The sequence below is a fragment of the Convolutriloba macropyga genome, chromosome 3 (genome assembly GCF_964194025.1).
Source record: "Convolutriloba macropyga chromosome 3, txConMacr16.3, whole genome shotgun sequence".
In the NCBI taxonomy this organism is placed as follows: Eukaryota; Metazoa; Xenacoelomorpha; order Acoela; family Convolutidae; genus Convolutriloba; species Convolutriloba macropyga.
The window spans coordinates 74436383-74446740 of NC_134470.1; the positions used below are offsets into that span (position 1 = coordinate 74436383).

General features: G+C 32.8%; 2 protein-coding genes across 2 annotated transcripts in view; one reads left to right on the forward strand and one right to left on the reverse strand.

Moving 5' to 3' along the window:
- Positions 1 to 10358, forward strand: part of LOC142336460 (uncharacterized) — a 537002-nt gene that overhangs the window by 103629 nt on the left and 423015 nt on the right. The window lies entirely within an intron of this gene.
- LOC142336737 (sialate:O-sulfotransferase 1-like) overlaps positions 1 to 10358 on the reverse strand; it is a 29293-nt gene that overhangs the window by 3634 nt on the left and 15301 nt on the right. The gene's annotated exons all lie outside the window — the stretch shown is intronic.

Consider the following 10358-nt stretch of genomic DNA (forward strand, 5'->3'; position numbering starts at 1 on the left):
ACGAGAAAACAAACTTGGTATCGCATGTGAACAATTTCTGCCTTTGTAACCCTCCTTGATATTTGTTCACGTTCCTTGACCAATGTTCAGCATGCTTTTTTAATGATTATAAATCAATCGAAGAAAGCTGAGACTTAATTGGCTCAAAAAAACAAATCCTAAAAATTATTGACGGGAACCTAATTTCGTTGTTTTAGCGCTATAAAGGAATTTACAAATTTCAATGTTTTTGGAATTTCTATAATAAAGCAAATCCTCGCTCTCACTTCTCAAAAATAGGCAAGAAAAACAAGTCGATCTTCTTAAATGTTGTCAACTCAAACATGTAAATTTCACGACTAAAACCAAAAACTAAACGTTTACATCTAAATCATTGAAATAACTTGATAGAATTTCAAAAAACATGAAGATATAAGGATTTTTAATTAGGAAATTAGGTCTCTAAACTTGCGCAATCAAATATAGCACCCACTCCGGCTTAGTGGTTGCAGAATAATTGCACCCTCCCTCCCATCAACCCCCCCCCCCACCCGGATTGACGCGCCATATTTTTAAATATGGTTCACACTGCGATTTATCAAATAACGGTTTCAGATGATGTTCAGTAGTTTAAATAAAACACGATCTAGAGCTGCAGCCACAAAACGGTTCAAGTTTTGAGAAAAAAAGGAAAATGTGTTGCACTAAAATTAATCCCTCGAAACTCCAGTTCAAACTTTCATACAAAATGTATTTTAAATCGGTACTGGACAATGCATGCTTACAAACACTTTAGTTGGAAATTTGCTTCCCTGCAAACTTGTGCAGATTGTTACGGGGAATAAAACAGTGCTAATTTGTCTATCGTTTAAAAATCATAGTTTACTTTCAAAATCTCAACGCGCCGCCTCCTTATTTTATAGTTTTTGTATCAGCTCGTAGAAGAAAATTAAATTTTACAGTTTTCAGTTTGTTACTGGAGGTTACATAGCGATAAGAATTAGTGCTTTAAAGAATAACTGAAAAATAATGAGAAAATTGCAAAAATCTACAAAATCAATCAGACTAAATGCGACAATTAGTTAATCATTTTAACAATTATAAAAAAAATGAGTTATCTGTACTTGAGTATAATTGTAAGCTTCTTTTTTCTAGTGTAGATTTGGTAAAAGTAAACGCTGCATTTATAACCCTTTTCCTCAAGTATCAGGGTTCTTTTCAAACTAATTTGTGGTCGCTAATTGCTTGACTTCTCAATTTTTTAGCAAAAATAGTTTTAAAAACGCTATAATAATATTGTTCCGACCCCACTTGTAGAGGGAGGAACTATATACTTAAATAGTTTTTTTTGTTCAGACAATTTTGGCCGATCAATATATTCTTAGAAGAGAAATGTGAGTGGTATCATCAAAAAGCTCGTAGAATTCGAAATTGAAAAGTTTTTTCTGAATTTCGCTTTTTGGATGGAGTTATCGAGGTTAAATTTTTTTGTGTACTCTGGATATTTGGTGCACTTTTGTTCACTTTTAGCCTATTTTTTGTTCGAATTAACCTATTTCTATAAAAAAAATTCAATTCAAAATTACCTTTCACGCTAAAAAAAATGCAACAAATTGTTGTTCTAATAGACGAAAGGCGATTAAAAGACTAGTTCTGTTCTCACAAGGAAATTTACAAGAAAACATATCGATTTCTATATTAGGGCTGTTTTTGTTTTAATGTATATTTTTTGTTTTTTAAGTCACTAAGAGAATAGTCACCTTTCATATAGTCACCTTTCATTTGCCGTTAATGGCAAACCTCATTTACATTTCAATGATACCAAATGAACAGAAAATTAGCTTTCAAGGAGTGATGTTCTTTTTTTGTTGTTCTTTTTGAGTTTTTACTGAATATTTGAAGTCCTGAGCTATAGACACGTTAACTGAAAATGAAAGAGTCTTCCTAATGAGATTTAAGTGAACCTATCTAGTGATTTGAGCGGACAACTAATGGCTCTTAAGACCCTAAAACACTTTTTTGAAAATTTTTGGAACGTTAGCCGATCTTAAACTATTTTTTGCATATTTCAAGTCAGTCTCATTAATGTCAAGAGCCTCGTCTTTTCTACTGCAACAAAAATTTACCTTCTTATTTGTTCTATTCTCAATTTTTGGCTTTATGACTACGGTGCGACGAGTTTTCATATATTCTTTATTAAATTTTGAATACTTTTTTTTGTAATTTTGTTTCCTTTTGGAATCTTATCACATGATCCTATTATTGATAGCTCTCATTGGCTCAGAAAAAACGTTAACAGAGTCATGGATAAAGTTTTTAGAGAAAAATTTTTGGTTTATTTGGCTTCGACACTTTTTCTCTCACTTTTCTTTAGAATTTTTGGTATTTGTTATTGTTTTCATTGTCATAAGACCTATTCTCATGTCCTATTGATAACTGTTTACCAGCAAACAAAATTTTCTTCCCATCGAGGCATAACATAGCCTATTTTTTGACTGCCGTTGAAAGCTTTTGAATTCAATATCGTTGATACTACGCGTTTCCTCAAAGATTTTTGATTTTTAAAGTCTTATAGTTAAATAAAGAGGAAACCTATGTGTTGTTAAAAATATGAAAGGTTGTTAAAAGTGTCAGAGGTCTAGACCTATTCATAGGCCTATTAAATTTAATCAAAATAAAAAAGGGAATGTTTATTTTTTAAAGGTTTTCCAAAAAAATTGTCTGAAAGCCATTGTCAAAGTTTTAACCGAGGGGTTGCAACTACTCAAGCACTTAACCAGTACTATACTACTAAAATGCATAAGGATAAAGTGCTTATCTGGGTCGGTTCTTCGATGTGTTGGGTCTGTGCAATGGTCTCATTTGTGCGTCGCATTCTGCTAACCCAGGGTGATCAACGTCTGTTTGATCTGGTCCTGGGTCTGTCCTTGGATACTTTTGGTCTGGCACAGGGTCTGGGCGTTTTTGTTTGACTCAAGGCCTGATTTGAGTTTTTTGCCCTGACCCAGATTCTGGCTTTAGTCTGTTTGGTCTGACTCTTGGACTGTATTGGTACGTCCGTCTGGCCTCAGGTGTTTCTGGTTCTAAGTTTTTTTCGGCTTGTCCGAAGTTTGGCTTTGGTACCCGTACATAATTTCAAGTGCGTTTCAAAACTGGGCCAGTATAAATGCAATTCCTCGTCATTACTGAATCATAGACTGATTCATATCACCACGATTTCTCGCTCCCTAGAAGTTCGTTCTCCTTCCTGCGCCATCATGATTGTTTAAATTTTCGTCTTTTGCGCCGTTAATATACGCTTGAAAAAGCAAATTTCAAGCGAGAAAGAGAGCAAAATATATTACATGCGAGATTTGCAATTACAATTGCCCAGTACTGATTTACACTTGAAGTTCGGTACGGGTATGTTCCGTGGGGCCATGGGTGACCACAGTCTACTCAGTCTCGTTCCAGGGTAGTAAAAAAATGTGTCAAGTGGGACCGCTTGTTCCTAACCCCTTTTCAACGACTCAAATAAATCAGGTTCATTGCACGTTAATTTTAGAGTCAAACAAGGCGGCTCGTTAATGTGCGTTTGCACATGATGTTCCGACCCGCACTCATCTACATTTTTGACTAAACTGTCAACCAAATGAAGAGATAAAAATAGATGTTTGAGTTTCAAACAATCGTTACACAATCTATCTACTAATTGAATTACATAATGCCATGACTCATTACAGCGCCAACGTGATCTGACATCAATGAGACTAAGAGTCAAAAAAACAAACAACAAAATTAGCACCCACAAAAATTTCACGGCAAAAAGTCAATATCTAAATTTAAAAGCACCTAGTAACAACGTCAAAAAGTAGTCAGATAAAACTTTAACTACACAAGTTTACTTTTTCCTAAAAATACAGCAGACGGAGAGTTTTCTTAGTGGGACAAGGTAACAAGCCGACAAAAAGAACGAACAGTGAGGCGAAACTTAGAAATTATTCAATATTTTTACACCAAGAAATGAAGGCAATTTCACTAAATAATCCTGGATAAATTACTAAAAAATTATTACAAAACCAAAAGTACCTCTCTTTGGTAAGAATGAGCGATAGAAACTAAAAAAAAACTAATGATTTGCGAAAACACAAACTATTGCTACCAATAAAATCGTTAGCTATCATCTGAGTATTATGTATTTTTTATGTCAGTTGTTATTTCTACAAATTCAGCTGAAGGATTTTAACTGAGAGATTAAATAAGTTTACTTGGGCCACATCTGAAAACCTTTGGGATCTGTTATTACGCGATTGTTCTGAAAGACGAGAAAAAGAAACACAAAAATTGGCCACTCAATAAACGTTCAGAAAAACGCAATTTGCCTAACAAACAAAATATTAGTGAAAAATAATATCGAAAGATATGTTATTTCTTGAAATACAAGAAATAGGATTGGACCTCTCATTGATGAAAATAAGTTACAATTTGACGAAAAGAACAACAAAAACTGAAAAGTTGGAAAAATATTTGAAAATTTTTATCAAAATTTTAAGATTATTCACTATAAACTAACTGCTTCGGGTAACATCAATCATTCAATCCTCAATTACAAGACTATGAGACCTGTCATCAATTTGCGGCTACCTAAAGAACAAAAACATCAAATTCAAGAAAAAGATGAGCGAGAAAAAAGTCGAAGGCATTAAAAAAATGAACTTTTCAATAAAAATTCTTCTATTTTCTATTATTTTTTCTTTGAGAGCAATGGCATTTCTATTTTTTTGTCAGTATAATTTCAAAAAATCAACAATTATGAACAAATACATTAGAACCACGAAATTTTTGAGGAAACACGTATTATCAGCGCCATTAAATTCATTAGCTTCCAGCGGAAGCCAGTAAATACGCTAAATTACGCCTCGATGGGACAAAAAGTTTGGTTGCCAATCAAATTTCAGCAATAAAACTTTACTACAAGTTATTGACTATGAAAACAACAACAGAGACAGGCAAAAACCAAAAGTTCAGTAGAAAAAGGCCAGAAGAAAATGTCCGAAGCAATTCAAATCGTAAGCTCTTCTCTGAAAACTTTATCTATGATCCGTTGAACTTCTTCCCTGAACCAATTAGGACTATCAGCTTCAGGATGATGTGATCAGATTTCGAAAGGATCCAAAATTAAAATAAAGTACCCGAATATTTAAAAAAAATTAAGAAATCTCGTGGCATTAAATTTTTAAAACTAATAGGTAGAAGATAAAGACGCCAACCAGGTTACATTTGGCTGCAGTGGAACAAAAATGAATTTTGTTTGTACTGACATTGACCAGGAATTCACGAAAAAAAGTTTAATGTTGGTAGATGTTCAAAAAAAAATTCGAAAAATTATTTTTAACTTCCTAACAGCCATTAAACGCAAAATCTTTCAACGCAGCTCAAAAACTACGCTCAGATATGACCCGATGGGAGACAAAAAGTTTTTTTGTCATGCATAGATAAACAAAAAGACATCACAAAAGGTCGTATGGCTATGAAAACAATAACAGAAACAGGCAAAAACAAAAAAATCAGTAGAAAAGTGCGAGAAGAAAGTGCCGAAAGCAATTAAACAATTAGTTTTTCCCTGAAAGATTTATCTGTGTTGCAATGAACACCCTCTCTAAGCCAATGAGGCTATAATTATTTTTGATAATGTGTAAAATGTTTGGATAATGTGATAAGAGTTCAAAAGTAAGCAATATACAAAAATATCCTAAAAAAACCAAAAAAGGAACAGAAATCTTGTGTCATTGAAGTCATATAACCAATAGTTAGAAGATAAAACCGCTAACCGGATTCAATTTAGTTGCAATAGAGAGCAAGTGGGTCCTGCAGTACTGACACTGACTAACAGTTCACAAAAAAGTTCAAGATTTGTTAGTGTTCAAAAACATTTTTCGAAAAATTATATTTAAATTCTTAACAGCCATAAATTTCAAAAGCTTTCAACGGAAATCAATAAATACTCTCAAAGGTGCCCCCATGGGAGTACATTTATGTTGATCATGCATAGGTAATCAAAAAGATATCACAATAAGTCTTATGACTATTAAAACAACAACAAAAACAGGCAAAAACCAAAATTTCAAAAGAAAAGTGCGAGAAGAACGTGTCGAAGCCATTTAAACCATAAATTTTTCTGAGAAATTTTTATCTGTGATCCACTGAACATCTTCTTTAAGCCAATGGGAGATATAAATATTTGGATAATGTGATAAGATTTCAAAAGTAACCAATAATACGAAAATATCAAAAGAAATTTTAAAATTTTTTGAAATCTTGTGTCATTGAAGTCATTTAACCAATATTTAGAAGATAAAAGCGCTAATCAGATTAATTTTGGTTGCAGTAGGAAGGAGGAGGGTGCTGTTACCCCTGTACTGACCTACAGTTCTTGATAATAATTTTATGATTCTTTAATGTTCAAAAAAATTCGAAAAATTATTTTTTAAGTCTTAACAGCCATTAGCTGTCCCTTCAAAGCACTAGATATGTTCACTCAAGGCTCATCATGGAACATATTGCACTATTAGTCAATGAATCCATGCCATAGGACTCAAAAAAATTAGCACAAACCTCAAAAAGAACTTAAAATTTTCATTTAAAATTATGAAAACTCAGAATCGAAGCCAAAAAAAAAACATGCGCAATTCCTTGAAAACGATGTTTTTTGTTCATTGGGCTTGAAAATCAAAATGAAAATCAAAAAAATCTTTTTAATTTTAATTTCTACGCTGGACCAGCTTTTTAATGATACCACTCACATTTCTGTACGACGAAGATATCGATCGGCCAAAATTGACTGAACAAAAAAAATCCCATTTGAGTATATAGTTCCTCCCCCCCCACAAGTGGGGTCGGAACAAAAAAACTCATTAAACGACTACTCCTCGACTCATGATTGGACAATAGCTCAAAACACGTTTTGTATCTCGTTTGTTTTAGTTGAACAAAATTCTAGCCAAAAATTTCGGGTTGAGCTAAAGTCCAGGGTGAAAAATACGTGTAATAAAATCCTTCCATAGCTTATTTGGGCCCGAGGTTGAGCGCAGTCTTTTTGTACTACATTGAAATCGCTGTTTAGGACTGTCCAATCTTGGTGAGAGCATAGAATTGTTCCAGCCCACAAATTTTCTTGGAGCGTTAGGAACTGCCTTCGTTTTTGTTTGTTAGTTCAATTCTGGCCGATCAATATTTTGTCCAGAAAATTACATATCGCGTTCCTTTCCAAGATCCTGAAAAAATGAGTCCGCCACTGACGAGACATTTTTCAATTTTCAGGGAGAAGAGGATTACAATTGTCAATATACTCCACATTTTTTGTCTTTTCATGCCGCCAGATTGCTTAGGTTTTGGATAATCTTAGCTATAATCATTTTCGTTCTTCAAAATATTTATTTTTACTCTTGGTTCTGAAATAAACAAACAAAAAAGACATCCAGGACATTTTGTATTACCTAAAAATGAAACAAAATTTTCTACTAAGAATCAATTACTCCAAAACTTTCAATTACTTTTGTACCGTACGATTTGGGAATCAGCTATGACTTTGTTTAAACAAACTTTCGTAATTAATTAATTAAACGAAATAAAATTTATCCATTTGTTTTTCTATTGAGGGTAAGATCACTTTATACTGAACGTTTACAATCACTTTGACAAAGTTTTACTTTTTATACTTTTGTCTCTTGAATAACTACATTTCAATTGCAAGTGTTGTCACACTGCAATTTATTAATTTAACGGTTTCAGTTGATGTTCAGTAGATTAAAACACGATCTAGAGCTGCAGCCACAAAACGGTTCAAGTTTTGAGAAAAAAAAGGAAAATTTGTTGCACTAAAATTAATCCCTCGAAACTCCAGTTTAAACTTTTAAACAAAATGTATTTTAAATTGGCAATGAACAATACATGCTTACAGACATTTTAGCTGGAAATTTGCTTCCCTGCAAACTTGTGCAGATTGTTACGGGGAATAAAACAGTGCTAATTTGTCTATCGTTTAAAAGTCATAGTATACTTGCAAAATCTCAACGCGCCGCCTCCTTATTAATAGTTCTTGTATCAGCTTGTAGAAGAAAATTAAATTTTACAGTTTTCAGCTTGGTACTGGAGGTTACATAGCGATAAGAATTAGTGCTTTAAATAATAACTGAAATATAATGAGAAAATTACAAAAATCTACAAAATCAATTAGACTAAATGCGACAAACAGTTAATCATTTTAACAATAATACAAAAAAAACTGAGTTATCTGTACTTGAGTATAATTGTAAGCTTCTTTTTTCTTGTGTAGAATTGTTAAAAGTAAACATGGCATTTATAACCCTTTTCCTCAAGTATCAAGGTTCTTTTCAAACTAATATTATGAATCGCTATTAAAAGAAGCAGCAATTAGAAGAAGACACAACCCTAGTTATCATGAATAAAAAACTTTACAAGAATCCTGCAAGGTTTATGGCAAGATCTAGCATACGGATTTCATCTTCTCACAAAATTCGTCCAAGTTTTCGATTCACTCGCGAAATTCTTGCAAATTTTTCAATTCGCTTGAAAAAAAATTTGTAAAGTTTCTAATTCACTTGCAAGATTGGCTGCAGTAGGCGACTGGCCAAGCTAAAACGTGAATGTTAGTGATTAAATGGCTGATAATATTTCGGAATATTTTCTCCAGTCAAGTTTAAAACCGACTTTTGAGATTTTCCAGTATGTTCTGTTTGTGTTATCCTTCTCCTTTTTAAACCGAGCTTGGGAAAATTTGAGGGAAGATTGTGTGGTAGGATTATAGTTTGTTTTTTTTTGCGACATATCAATATTAAAATTAAATTCGACTGTTAATTTCTCTATAAATATTTTGTTTGAAAAAAATAAGCAAAACAAATCAAACTAACTGTTTTCGCCCTTTATTAAGCGAGTTAAAGTTTAAGAAGAAAGAGTTTGATGACTCGAGTTTCTGAAAAGTGTATTTGAATTCAAAACCTTGCGAGAAAATTGCAAGATCCTTACAAGATTTTACATTCAAAAATGTGGTTAGGAAAGTAGTAAATTACGTGTTGTAACCCGCGTTGGAATCTAGCAATGAGTTTTCGTAGGAAATGCGGGAAAAATAATTTTAATCACGTATTTCTTTTTGCCGTGAATTAAATTTTTTATCTTCAACCCGTTTTCGGTTTTATTACAAAAAAAACTTACGTACACGGGTTCGAACCTCGAACTTCCTTTATGTCTTCAACTTCTTGTTCCACTGCGCCAACTGTCCAAAAATTCTCTGAAATTTCTTGTGAATTTAAATCAGATTCAATAAACGTTGGAAAAACAAATGCGGTGAATTTTTTAAGAAATGCGGTGAAATGCAGTGAAAGAGTTTTTTCTCACCGCATTCACCACAATCCCCGCATTTTTTACAAAAAATCACCCGGGAGAGGTAATTAAAAAACGTACAAATTGTTCAAAAATTTTGCCTCGCAAAATGCCGCAAATGTGCTCAAAATGTAAAAAAAAGTAAACGGTAGCTTCTCTTACCTGTAACAAAATTATAAAAGTTAGCTTCAATTTTTAGTTCGAATGACTTAGTGATTCAGCTGTTTTGATTTCATAATATCTTAGAATCAGAGCTTTTGCTGAAGGCCTATTAAATACACCGTGTCGCTATATTCCAAGCAAATTACTGCATTATACAGTCTAACTAACGTTGAGGTACAGTGATGAAGTTTCTGAGGACAACGGAAACATTTTTCCGTGATTAAAATGCTGTTTAAGCATTGTAAATTTAGTTTGCTTTGTTTAATGGAAGAATGAAAGGTTAACCAGTTGAATCAAACTCATTCGATCAAATCCACGCCAAAATTTAGCTAACATCATCGTTGACGTTGTAAGATTTATTATCAGCGTAGTTTTTAATATCAGGTCTTAAGCCTGCTAAAATTCCTGGTTCAGTGAAACACCACAGGGAAAAAATTCTCTAAAAATAAGCAATCAATTTTTGTATGACTTGACTGCTTAAACATTGTAGCAAATAAAAAGCAAAGCTCTGCAATAGAAAATTGAGCTAAGCCGCAACTATCAATTTGAAAACCGGCCAGCGCGAACAACTAAAAGTGTTAAAAAAAGTTTATAAGAAAAAAAAACCAAAAATTTTGCCGAAATTCTTTCTTCGACTACTTGTGGGACATTAGTTTCAAAAGAAAATAATATAGCTAAAATTTGAATTGGGTATACGGTTAAATTTTAAATTTGGAAACATACCGAAGAAAGTTTAAGAGAAGTACCAGGGCTTTAACAAAAATAGCGCATGTAAAAATGCTAATAAAATAAGGTACTGATGCAGTAAAGGATATTTAAATCTGATGCTCGTGATATTG